Raw genomic sequence first — 14,078 nt, forward strand, 5'->3', positions numbered from 1 at the left:
TTTTAGCAATGGGAGAACTTGCATCATTGATATAAGGGTGGTGGTCACCAGAGGTTCTGAGGGAAGGGAGAGGGAAGATTAGGTGTAACATGGGAGTATTATCAAGACACTGGGATTGTTCTGCATGACATTGCAATGACAGATACAAGCCATTATAAATTTTATCAAAACCTATAAAATTATGCAGGACAAGTGTAAACTATAATGTAAACTATAAACCATGGCTAATTGCAATGCTTCAGTATGTGCTCATCAAATGTAACAAATGTATCACACTAATAAAAAATGTTAATGTGGAAAAGTGTGGAAGGGGTGGGGTATATAGGAATCCCACATATTTATATATTAGTGTGTGAAAGGTATGGATATATTTTATTTATTACCCTAATCTACAATTGAATTTGAGGGAAAATATGAACAATACACAAAAATGCCTATTTCTGCTATCATGTAATGTAATTCTCCATTGTGGATATTGTGATGAGCTAATGAAAACTCTATGCCACACATACTCTAGGCTTTTCATACAGTGATATTTTAAGATTCTTGTTGCTTGTGAAATCTCAATACACATAAGATTCTCCTACAACTGGTGAAGATCTCAGAGGGTGTATAATTGCCTTAATGGCCCCTTACTCTCCACCCGGGAGCCTCAATGTTACAAGTAGTATATTTAAATTATGGCAGTGGGATCCCCTTGAGCCTGATCCAAGTAGGCAATGTGTTTCCAAGAATTCCATGCCACAATAGGTTACACAATATGAGGCTCTTGTGTCATTTAGCTTGCCCAAATGCCCATACCTGATCTTAAACTTCTGATAAATCACGCATTCTATTTGAATAAAATAAAAGTGGAAGAGGTTCTCTGTAATTCATCTAGGGTCCTCATGCTCACATACTGACCTCTTATTGACTGTTAGGTGATCCAGATTTTTTTTAAAAAATTATGATTAAGAAACATATAACCATGGTAGGTAAGCTTAAAAAATTGTTTAGTTAAATATACAGATACTAATTGTTCACTCAGTCATTAAGGAGAGGTGTGAACAAGGAATCATTTAAATGACTTTTCAAATAGAAAAAACTAAAGAACTAAACTATCATGGGAGTTTTCTTCACTGCAGGAGCTGAGATGTTCTAGTAGGAGATGTCTTTACTTGACAGGAATCTAAACACTATAGCTGAAGGCTCTGCTGAATAAGTAAAAATCTGATGGATTCATCCCTGTCATTTTTTTCTGTTGATTTCTGGCACTGCCATAAAATCCTTATAACACACTCTAAAGTAAACCAGCCATTCCAAACCTACAGTCTCTCTACTCATTAATTTAATTCATAGAACTGCTGAGAAAAAGATGATGTTTCTATCTAATAGTAGAAAAAAAGCCTTGTATAGACGGTATTTCTCTTATGCTAGTATACTACCCAGCTTGGGGAAGTAAAGGTCTGAAAAGCTCCTCTCAGTCACTGATATGTTAAGCCCAGCAGGGCTGAGGGCAACCACATTGGGGCTGGTTCTTGCTTGGTCTGGGGGCTTCCATCAACCTCTGTCATTACTTGTTGCTGGAACCTCCAGCTGGTTTGGCTCCCCTGATTTCCTGCACCACTGCTGGGCCTACTGTCTCCCTCGGGCCACCAGCTGGTGATTAACCCCAAGGCCTGGAAAGTGTCTAATGACTGTGAACTTGATAAACCTGCAGAATCTGAGATTCTTCTTGTGGAGCTGATTCCAAATATCTGGGGACTTTGAATGACACTCTTGGGCCATGCCATGGACCACCACATAGTCAGGGTTAACTGAATTTCCTGTAGGGAACTTTCAGAGGAAACTCACACCAATTGCTTCCCAAACTTTTGACTACAAGGTCATTCTCCTGTTCCCTTGACTGCCTAGATTTTTCATCTTTTGACAGATCCCATCATCATCATCTGGAATGGTCACCTGAGGGATGTTAAGATCTTCAACTCTTGACACAGTGGTATTGACAATGGGTGAAGAATTAATTTTTCCTGGGGGGCTCTTAGAGGAGGTGCTCTCCTTAACAGCTGACTCAAACATTTCAGGCTTTTTAACAATGAATGTAATCTTGACTTTGTTTCTGAGTGTGTTCTCCAGCCTTGGAATTTCAAAAGTAGATGGTGGCGTGTCATTCACTCTGCAGCATGCCAGTGGCCATACCTCAGACCATGTACTTTTACATCTACTTGTTTCTTAATAAGCTCTTTACTCTCGTGCCTAAAAAAAAAAAAAAAAAAAAAAAGTAGGCCTTTGGAATGGCACACTCAGATAAGCCTTCACCATGAAAGCCTTCTAGGAAAGATTCAAATAATGCAAATGGCACTTTTACAGCTTGTTAAAGGCCAAGAGCTTTACTCTATTTTCATTGAAAAGACTTTCAACTTTCTGTTTTAGGTCCATGATTTTGGCATTCCAGGCCTCAGTGTAAAACTCCCCTCCTTAAGGCTTGAGGGGCACATTAAAACCATTAGTCTGGGTGAGGGTCTGAACAGCTGACCTTTGAGGATTGCTGCTAATAGGGTCTGTCAAGGGACCTCATTTTCGGGAACCTTTGAATTGCTCCCAGGGCTTTGTGATCTTTTCAGGGACTGTAATGCTTTAGTGTTTATTTTACTATCCATGGAAGGAGGCAAGTAGGCCACAACTAGTTCAGGTGTTTTAACAGCAATGATTTTATTACTCCCACACACAATTCTTTCAAGTCCTGCAATTCCAAACCCTGTAGGGCTTCAAAAGGGAATTCCTTCTGGCATGCCTTCTGCACAAAGGAACTCAGGGTTTGATTCAAACACAGGGGGGTGGTACTTTAATGCCTCTGTGAGTCCTAGAGCTTGAACACATTTCAAATTAAAAATCTCTTCCACTTTTTTGCATAGCTGGTAATTCTGACACTCTAATATTCTTTGATTAGTATGTTTGTTTTTGGTTGAATCACTGTAATTGCATTGTGAGTCAGAAGTTCTGATCTCTTAATGACAAATTTAATTCAATTGCCCACTTGAATGATTTTTTTCACTCTTAGAATTGCATACCATTAGGGACTTCTAAAAGGAATGTTTTCTGGTAGATCTTCCACATAGAAATCATTAGGATGTGCCTCAAATTTCTGGTAAGGGACAGCCTTGGCTTCAGTACTACCCAAGTCTTCAATAATTTATTATTATTATTTTTTGCAGAAAGCTGATGTACCATCTTTCTTAGTTTAGTGATCCTGGCATACCCTTCTTACTCTACTCCTGAAGCTCATTTATAAGGCTGTAAATCTTTACTTGTTGAATTCAGAAGTTCATGCTTCTTAATATCAAATCAAAGTCTTTCCTTCGCAAGTAATATCCTCTCAAGGTGAGGAATTCTGTAAGCAGATGGCCATCTAAAATGAATACCTTCAAGAAGTCCTTCCACAAAAAGATCTTCAGTGTTTGACTGGAGAAGGACATATGGGACTGTCACAGGAACTTTGTCTTGTATGGCTTGAGCATATTTTCTTTCAAACAAGTCTCCAGTTTGCTTGTGCGGATCAGTAATTTGAGCATTCCATTTCTCAAATTTGAATTCCCTCACTTCCCAATTTCCAGGATTGGCAGGCTCAGTAACTGGGGACTGTGGTGGTTCATTGGTCTTTGTCTCTTGGTAGGTGGAGAATGAGCATCACCTTCAATAGTCACGTCAAGTGCAGGGTCCTCACTTGTTTCTGAAGGGAAGTACTGGGTAGAACCTTTGGCTGCTGCTTCCATTTCTGCTCCATCATTGTCTTCTGAAAAGCGAAGGCTTCCTTGAAAGTTGGAGTGAGAGCAATCAGGGTCTTCAGATTCTTCTTTATGGTCACAGCTGTGATTTTTAGGGGAATTCCAGAATCTTCCATGTGTTCAGTCTTCACTTTGATGGGACCACGACTTCCACGTGGAGACTGTACTGACCTTTCACCAGCTGTTACCACCACATGACCACCTAGGTGTCTCTATGGCTCTAGGAAAGGTCTCTTAAAATCCCTGACTTGCTCTCCAGAATCCATTTCAGGGTTGCAAGATTATAAATCTCAGGGTGTTTAAAGGCAGCTCCTTCAGGAAGACCTGAACTACCATGGCCTACTAGTCTCCTAACATCTTTTTTATGGAACAGGCACCTCTGCTGATTTACCTGAAGCTTTTCCACACCAAAAGCAGAAACAGTCATCAACCGCTGTTCTGAGAGTCTCGATTTCTAAGCATCCACACTCATCTAATTGTCTGTTGTATTTTCATTTTATGCATCTCTGCAGCCCTTCAACAGGTATTTTACAGAATGTTTCTGAAAATCCGTCCTGGTATTGACAGAAGAACGTCCTCTCTCAGTTCCAACCACAAACATGTCTGTGTCAAACTCCACAAGGCTGGCACATGGACTCCAGAGCAGATGTGAGGAAGGCACCACATCCTGCTCTCCCCTGACTCCTCATCATCAACAGTCAGGGGAGACCCTGCTGCTTAGGCCAAGATCCCTGAGAGCAGCTGCCTCCAGGGGAGCCGAAGGGAAGGGAGGGAGAGTAGACAGGAGGTGAGGGGGAGGGCCCGTGCACCTGGGCAGCTCCTGTCACTGCCACATGGCCATGGCACAGCCTCTCAGCACCTTGATCTGGCCACAGGGATGGAGACAGTGGCTGGGCAGGGTAAGCAATAGCCCCTGCTGAAGAGTGCCTATGGGGAGGGGGCGACCAGCAGACCCTTTCCTCTGCTCTCTCCTCCTGGATATTTTTAAAAATTTTTTACTGTATTTTTTTAAAGATCCATAGACTGCACAAAATCCCCCATAATTTTGATGTAACATTTATGTAATCTAAAGCTTCCATTTTTTAAAAAAAGTTGCTTCTGAGCTTTCTATTCTGTTGCATCCATCTTTCTCTCCCTGACCAGGGCATCCTGTTTTGTGGCTGAACATCCAGCAGGCTACGTGTCTCTCTTGGCTTTTCTTTTTCAAATTTATCGTAGCTATTTGTAAACCTTTATGCTTCCACATAAACTTTAGAATTAGTTTGTCAAATTCTTTTTTTTAAAGTCCTGCTGCAGATAACCGAAATTATATTTAGCACTGATTCAAATTTTATTGGATTTGGAGAAAATTGATATTATTATTTTATCCAGTAAGCATATTGTCTCTCTCCATATATTAGATCTAGTTTTATATCTTTAGTAGGATTTTGAAATATTCTCTATAGAAAAAGTTGGCAATATATAGCAACACATATATTGCACAGTAATTCTCCTACTAGAGAAATATTTATGCATTTGTTCAGGGAGATAAATTCAAAATAGTTCAGTACTACAGCATAGTTTAAATTATGGAATGGTTAATAAACTATGTATTCCCATAATATGCCAACCTACAGCAGTTTAAATGAATGAACCACAGGAACATACCACTGTATGGATACATTTCAAAAACACATTGAACATCCAAAAGAGCAAGTTATGAATATGGACAGGTCTTACTGTATAAGTTTGAAAATATGCAGAACAATGCTACATATTGTTTATGGTAAAATAATTAGGTGGTAATAGCATAAAAACAAGCCATAGCAGTTACCTTGGGTGGGGAAGGAAGGAGGGAAATGGGATTGGAAAGACGTAACTACAATGCTCTATCTCCTAGGGAAAGACTAAATCCCATTTGTCAAAAGATACAGATTGGATGTGCTTGGATGTTGGGTACATGATTATTCATTAGGTCCCTTAGCACTTGTTGTAGGTCTGAAATATTTTATAAGGAAAACACTAAAATGGGTTCTTCATAAGGTTTGTGCATTTTTCATAGTCTATAAGATATCTGTATGGTTTTTATTACTATTTCTTTTTTTTTTCATAATTAGTTTTTCTAAGTCAATCTTGGTTTAAGCAATTTTGTCACACTGTCTTATTAATTCTAATAGTGTATTGATACTGTAGGGCTGCAAATTATTTAATTTTTTATTGTTGTAGTTTTAGCATTTGCTTTGAATTTTTTACTTTGATACCTTTTCAAATTGGCATGTCTTTAAATTTTTTTTTGGTTAAAAATGTGTGTATGTGTATAATTTTTTTCCTTAAATCCATTTAATTTTACTAAGTGAAACCAAGACATACAGTCACTGAGCCAATTAAGAAAGCTGCAGTTTTTAAAATGAAGCATTTTGGGGTAGTAAATACACATGAAATGTCTTAGTATATTCCAGAGTACTGAAAGAAAACCACCTTAAGAATTTTGTTTAAAGTTTTAACATCTGAAAAGCAAGAGGGAAGGCAAATTGATGGGCAATGAGCTAAAAAAAAAAAAAAAAAAAAAAAAAAAGGAAAGAAATGGGAGTAACTTTGTCCCAAGGTAAAAATGTCTGGTTTTGCCAGAAGGTGAAAGAAGATAGTAAAAGCTAAACTTGAGAGTATATAGTCAGTTCTAGAAGGCTTCAGGAGAAATGAACTTCATTTGCCTTGGTTTATAATACTTGCAAATGATAAGCTTTAAAGGAAGCAATGGGCAGCGGGCTTGGCCCAGTGGTTAGGGTGTCCATCTTCCACATGGGAGGTCCACGGTTCAAACCCCGGGCCTGCTTGACCCATGTGGAGCTGGCCCATGAGCAGTGCTGATGTGCGCAAGGAGTGCCATGCCATGTAGGGGTGTCCCCGCATAGGGGAGCCCCACGTGCAAGGAGTGTATCCCGTAAGGAGAGCTGCCCAGTACGAAAGAAAATGCAGCCTGCCTAGGAATGGCGCTGCACACAGGGAGAGCTGACACAAGAAGATGACGCAGCAAAAAAAAAAAACACAGATTACTATGCCGCTGACAACAACAGAAGCGAACAAAAAAAGAAGACGAAGCAAATAGACACAAAGAACAGACAACGGGGGGGGGGAGGGGAAGGAGAGAGAAATAAATAAATAAATAGATAGATAAACCTTTAAAAAAAAGAAACAATGAAATGTGTTGAAAATTTCACAATATTAATCCAATTTTGGTGGATGAATTGATTAGATATGAAAAAGACTGGCGAATATTTTACTGTAAAATTTCACATGGGCAATTATAGAAAGTGAATTAGAATTTAATTTCTCTGTTAAACATAACAGCGAGGCCATCCCCCCATCCTGCCCCCAGCACTGCTGCTCTCCAGGCCTCCTGGAGGAGAACTCCCGGGGCTAGTGATTCTCTGCAGGAGGCAGGGTCCCCTGGGCTGGGGAACATGGAGAAACCCCTGGCTTTGCACGATGGGTTGGGCTTTCAGGGGTCTGTGGCTCCAGAGGGGCATGAAGGGCAGGAAAGGGGGTGGCAGGGCCCGTTGCCCACAGGGAGGGGGTGGCCTGGGACCGGTGCCTCGACCTGGAGGCCAGCGTGTTGGTGATCTCTGAAAATGGTTTGCTATTCCCTTAACCCAGAAAAACCCACAATATCATGCAAATCAAGAGGTTCGAATCTTCATGTCACTTTAAGAACACCCAAGAAACTGCCCAGGCCATCAGGGGTGTGCATATTGGAAAAGCCACCAAGTATCTGAAAGATGTCACCTCAGAGAAGCAGGTGCACCATTCCGTCCTCACAAGGGTGGCTTTGGGAGGGGCGCCAGGCCAAACCGTGGGCTGGACACAGCGTCGGTGGCCCCAAAAGAGCACTGAATATTTGCTGCACATGCTTTAAAATGCAGAGAGTAATGCTGAACTTAAGGCCTTGGATGTAGATTCTCTGGTCATTGAGCACTTCCAGATGAACGAGGCCCCCAAGATGTGTCAGCTACAGAGCTCATGGTGGGATTAACCCACACCTGAACTCCCCCCACAGCACAGAGATGATCCTTATTGGAAAAGAACAAATTGTTCTAAACGAGAAGACGAGGTTGCACAGGAGAAAAAGATATCCCAGAAGAAACTGAAGAAACAAAAACTTATGGTTTGGGAATAACTTCAGCATGCAATAAATGCCAATAAGGTTTAAAAAAAAAAAAAGACAGCAAGTTCATGTCTTTAAAAGGCCTGGACAATAAAGTCCTAAGTTCTGGCATGTTTATAATGATGTCAGTTCAAGTGAATGCTGACTGTTATATGAAATACATTCAGCCAGTGGAAATGAAAGCCACAAAGTGGGAAGCTGAGGGCAAGGAAGCCTGGAGGAGCGAGAGCCCAGGAGCCGCCTGTGCCCTGATCGCTGGTAGCTGGTCTTCAGGGAGAAAAGCCTCGCCTGCCAAAGTCTTGGTTTTCATGACCTTGAACTGTAAGCTCTAAGTTAACAGGTGCCCACTGTAAAGTCAACCCATTTCTGCCCTATTGCTTTCAGCAGCTTGTAGAAGACCAAGACAGTCATCATTTCATCACTCAACATTGTTTGTCAGCTGCTCCTGAGCCCTGTAAGATTCTTCCGGAACTTCCAATCCCTGACTTGGGCTGAGCAGCTCCCATCACTTCCACGCCACACATTCAGCAACTCTCCACTCCCATTTTCTCTGCTCTTCATCCTTCCCCCAAGACTGCATGAACTATCACCTTGTTATCTCATCGTAGTTAATGCTGAGGGCTCTGAATTTAATACAAGCCAGGCTTGAAGGACCATCCCTCTTCCTCCTCCTAAAAATGTGTCACGGTGCAGCCCCCTATTTCCACCAACAGCTTCACCTCAGAAGTGTCCCATTTCCCCCTTCCCTCCATCATCTGCCCACAAAAGCTGGTTTGCTGTTTCCATGACTACTCAAAAGGGATCATTTAATGGAGGGACTATGTACAAAGATCTGTGTGGGGTGAAGGCAAAACAAGGGGTGATGAAGCATTCTTGAGTTAGCAAGAGCAATTTCCACCCCCATCCATGAAGGGGTAATGGAGGAAGCAGTACTGGAACCTGGAGAAGTGGTAGCTCTAGAGCAGGGGTTCTTAACCTTTTTTGTTCCACAGACCTCTTTACCAGTCATGTGAAAACCATGTACCCCTTCTGGGAATGTAGCAGCAGATAATTTATGACACTCAACATTGTCATGCCTTTAAATCCAATTTTTGAATTATTCAAACTTAACTCAAGCTCACAGACTCCTGGCTAAGAATCCCTGCCTTACACCATTCAGATATCAGCTTTAATGCCACCTTCTTAGAGAACCGTTCTGATCATCCTCTATAAAGGTGGCACTTAACCACTTTCTGTCATAACCCTATTTTAAATTTCTGCATATTATTCTTCACTTTTTATTTATTGCCTGGCACCCTTTACCAGAATGTAAACACACATGCAGGGACAAAGTTTTTCTTATTACTTGTGTAAAACGAAACATCCTGGTATACCACAGGTATTCAATTAAAGAATTCAGGAGACATATGAAGGCTGGGAATCCTCAGTTTGAGAGGACAGAGAAATGGAGCAAAAAATCAAGATAGAATTCAATAAAATTTCCAGAACCGAAGGTTGTGAATTTCTAGAATGCAAGGGCCTACTGAGTGATCAGCACAGACACATCATTAAGAAATCTCATAGTACAGAACACAGATAAGATCCATAAGTTTCCAGAAAGGAGAAACAGGCCACAAAGGATCAGAACAAGGGCGCCACAATTCTTAACAACGTTGGAAGCCAGAAGGCAGTTGGAGGAATACCTTTGAAATTCTGGAGGAAACTGTTTCCAACCAAGAATTGTACCAAGCGTGAGGGCAGGACAAAGCCATTTCCAGAGAATGTGTCCTCCCAAATGACAGAGAAGAGCAATGAGAAACCTGTGTAGCACTTTGATATTGTTTATATATTCCAAAAAGACACCAGATTATGTTTGTAAAGTAGTCTGTTCCTTTGGGCATGTTACCCTTTGTATTAAATTCAGAGGTTTCACTTTTACTTGATTAAATTATGATGAAGGCTTTGATTCTGCCACATCAGTAGGACATTGAGTCCCTGCCCACCAATGGAGTAGGGACTCAGAGAGAAAACGACATAGCAGAAGAGAGTTTGAGTTTTGATGCTGGAGCCATGGGGAGAGAGCCAAGCCATTCCCCTGATAGTTTGTAGCTGAACAGACCAGAACCCTGAACAGCTGGGAAAGCTCGGAAAGAAACAAGCCCAGGGAGAGATGGGCCTTCTACCAACCTACAGCTGAGGGCAGGAGCTGGGACCACTGAGCCTTAAGAAGAAAGAGGGGAAAGTGGATTTGGCCCAATGGATAGAGCATCCACCTACCACAAGTCTCCTGACCCATGTGATGAGCTGGCCCAGGTGCAGTGCTGATGTGTGCAAGGAGTGTCATGCCACACAGCAGTGTCCCCTGCAGAGAGGAGCCCTATGTGCAAGGAGCACACCCTGTAAGGAGCCACCCAGCACAAAAAAAGTGCAGCCCCTCCAGGAGTGGCGCCGCACACATGGAGAGCTGATGTAGCAAGATGATGCAACAAAGAGAGACACAGATTCCTGGTCCTGCTGACAAGAATACAAGTGGACACAGAACACACAGTAAATGGACACAGACAGCAGACAACTGAGGGGGAGGGAAGAGAAATAAAGACAAAATAAATCTTTAAAAAATAACAAAACAGTCCAATTAAAGAAGAAAAAAGAGGAAGGCTGAACCTTCGTAGACCTTGCCCACCATCTTGAATCAACACTTGGGTGAGACTTTGGGTGAGAAAGTACCTCTCATGGTACCTTCAGTTGGACTCGTTAGGGCCTGGCAACTATAAGCTTCTACCCCAAATAGATACTCATTATAAAAGCCAACAGATTTCTGGTACTTTGCATCAGCACCCCTTTGGCTGACTAATACACCTTTAGTTAGTGCTATCAATGGAAACTGTAGCCCAAACTTTGGAAGGGTTGGTGATATGAGTTATTTTATTATTTTCTACTTTCTTATAATAAAAACATGCAGTGCATTGGTCAACAAGTTTTTATTGAGCACCTCCCCTGCCCGGCACTGCAGTTGGTGCTGTGGAGGATACAGGAGAAATGTAAGATAGGACATCCACCAGCGAGCTGTGGAAAAGGATGTCTGTGTGACCCGGGCAGCAGGTGACATACACAGAGTGGGTGACTCCAGGCTGGAGACTCAGACCACCAAGACCATGGCAGTGTGAAGCCTTAGAGCAGGGGTGGAGGAATTAAAATGTAGGCAATAGGGAACCGGCAAAGCAAAGGGGGCTATCACAGACAGCGGGTGAGGTTGGAGACTTGAGATCTCTGGTGCATGGAGATGAGGACACTGAGCCGCAGGAGTGGGTACCTGGCCTGGGGGCTCGCTGCAGACCTCTCTGCCCTCCTTTCCTCCTCCCACAAGGCCCTGCCTTTCCTCCCCCTTAGGAAGGTGGAACCTGGATGTTGAAATAGCAGCTGAGAGCGGTGGGAAATAGCAACTGAGTGCACTGGAGCCCACCAGAGTTGCTCCGCTCCCTGGGCATTCCCCCTGGGGCTCATGGGCTGGTCCTGGCAGGATGCTCTATTCTCTTAGACTCCCCCTCTAGGAACCACCATGGGATGATGGGTCCATCAGGGCCATGACGCCTTCCCAACATCAGGGGGGCCTAACCCCACCCTCGAGGGCCATAGGCAGCTCAAGAACAGCCTCAGTTACAGAAGCAGCACATGCTCGGTCCTGGCCACGCGGCACAGGCCGCACTGAACATCACGACACCCATGAGCAATGACCCCAGGTGGCCTCTACCTGGACTGGGAAGTCTCAGCGTGTTCTGCTCTGGCTCATTTTAGCATTTCCTGCCTGCTGAGCTGAGCTGAGTGGGGGGGTCTGTAACCGCAATGGAGGTAGAGAGCAAGGCTCACCTGGGCAAGGGGGACCTGCCGGATTTGAAGAGAGCAAAACGGCCTTGGGCGGAGCCAACTAGCCCCCCCAAAGGCAGGCTGGGCAGGACAGAGCAGCCTGGGGTGTTCACTCAACAGGAGACTCAGAGCTCGGTCAGTGGGGTCGGGAGGAGGACGGCACCTTTGTGGACGTCACGTCACAAGGTCCCCCAGAGGCCCGGAGGAGGCAGGGGTGGCAGGACCTGGAGCTACGGCTCAGAGCGACGCCTCCGAGGGGCCATGGTGAGGGGCGCAGTGGACTGGGCCTCTCCTGCCCCTGCTTGGGAGTGGGTGGCAGTGGGCGCAGCATCTCCTCTCCGCTGCCCCTGTTGCCCTGGATAGATGCGCCCTCCCCTCCCCGCCCCCCCTTCCCCAAGTTGCAGGGCCGGGGCGTCCTGGAGGACCGAGGCTTGGGTGCGGTGTCACGGCCGCAGCAGCAGTTGCGTTCCCGGCCACCTGAGCCACAGGAAGGGGACCAGGCGCTGCGTAAAGGTGGCTGAGAAGGGGTAGAGCAGCTCCTGCGACTCCGCGTTGGTGAACGTCACGTGCTGCCCTCGTGGTCCAGCGCCACGCCCACCCACCGCGGCCGCTTTGCGGGGAAGAGCTCGGCCTGGGGCAGGTGTGGGCCCAGACGCCCGCGCGGGACAGGCGCAGCGCCCACACCAGCCACAGGGGGAGCGCCCCTTCCTCTCCACGGAGTCCCTGGCCACGCCCACCAGGCAGCGACCCACCGCCCCCTTCCCTCCCCCTTCCCCTCGTCTTCCTCCCCCAGCGAGTCCTCATCCGTTTCCCACCCGTCATACCCATCATCGTAGCCCACCTCCTTGTCCTCCTCCTCCCCCTCCCCTCTTCTTCCCCCTTTTCCCCCCTCCTCCTCGCCGTCCCCCTCCCCGTCCCAAGAGCAGCCCCCTCTGCACCTCCTCCTCCAGTAGACCCTGCCCAGGTGACGCCCTTGCTGCCCAGCGCCCCGGGCTCGCAGGTGAACTGCTGGGGGTGGGACCCCACGGCGCAGGCTGCGGTACGACACGCACTTCCAGTCCTGCGACAGCAGCAGGTGGCCGCTGGCCGACTGCGGGTCCAGGGTGACGCTCACTGCGGGACAGGGAGGGGCGTGTCAGTGGGGCGGGCGGGGTCCCCAGCCCTGGGAGGTGCCACACAGGCCTGGGGGCCGGGGGCGGAGCGGGGCTGCGGCAGGGCTGTCCGGGCCCTCTAGTGTAATTTAACATGTCCTATATCCATCCTTGCATAACCTTGTGGAACACTTGAATTGCTCACACAGTTACATTGATGCCGTCTATTCAACACCTCTTTCCCCCTCCCCTCAGGGCCCACAGTCACAGTCAATCTTCATTGCTTGAAGGGCCATGTTCAGAGATACTTGCAACAGTGTTGAGGGCTTGTCATGCTCTACTGCCCTAAGGCATTGGGAGCCACCACTTCTCTCGAGAGATACAATTCCCTCTATTTGAGAACATCAGTCCTCCCAAGGATGTGGGTATACCTTCACTCACTTTTTATGGGTCTCTATCCAATGATATAACCCATTAAGACAAAATGAGCACTCACACACTGCCTAGAAGCCTGTCCTGTGTCAGATGATCCCCTTTAAGCACCTTAAACAGGTAACCTTCCTTATTATATTTTTGAAAACATTTTCTCAGCATTATACTCTCAACCAAATACCTGACAATCTCCTATGTTCGTATGTTGCTCCACCCTCCCTCCAATTTCTTGGACAAAATTACCCATCCTCCCATCCCTAACCCCCCTCAAGCCCAAAAAGCCCCACCCAAATGTAACTCTATGCCCCTCTTTTATCCATTCTTTGTACAAATACTTACCTCTAGCTTATAGATTTCACCCACGTAGATGTCATCTTACATCCTTCCTCTGCCTCCCAATTTTCTTTAAGCCTATCATCCAATCTCTAGCTCTCTGAGGCACCTTGGTTTCCTTTCTCATATCATTGAGATCATGTAGTATTTGTCCTTCAATGCCTGGGTTGCTTCACTCAACATAAGGTTCTCAAGATTCATCCATGTTTTCACATGTGTTTGTACTCTTTTCCTTCTTATAGCTGAGTAGTATTCCATTGTATGTATATACCACATTTTATTTATCCATTCATCTGTTGATGGGCATTTGGGTTGATTCCAACTTTTGGCAATAGTCAGCAATGCTGCTATGAACATTGGTGTGCATATATCAATTTGTGTCCTTGTTTTCTGTTCTACTGGGTATATACCCAGCAGTGGAATTGCTGGGTCATATGGCAAATCTATAGCCAGTTTTTTGAGAAACCGCCAAAC

At 45.1% G+C, this 14,078-nt stretch overlaps 1 pseudogene; it reads right to left on the bottom strand.

The window, feature by feature from the left end:
- Positions 1 to 1,463: 1,463 nt before the first annotated feature.
- LOC105745048 (general transcription factor II-I-like) lies at positions 1,464 to 13,135 on the bottom strand (annotated as a pseudogene).
- Positions 13,136 to 14,078: the final 943 nt, after the last annotated feature.

This window comes from Dasypus novemcinctus, chromosome 22, assembly GCF_030445035.2.
Source record: "Dasypus novemcinctus isolate mDasNov1 chromosome 22, mDasNov1.1.hap2, whole genome shotgun sequence".
In the NCBI taxonomy this organism is placed as follows: domain Eukaryota; kingdom Metazoa; phylum Chordata; class Mammalia; order Cingulata; family Dasypodidae; genus Dasypus; species Dasypus novemcinctus.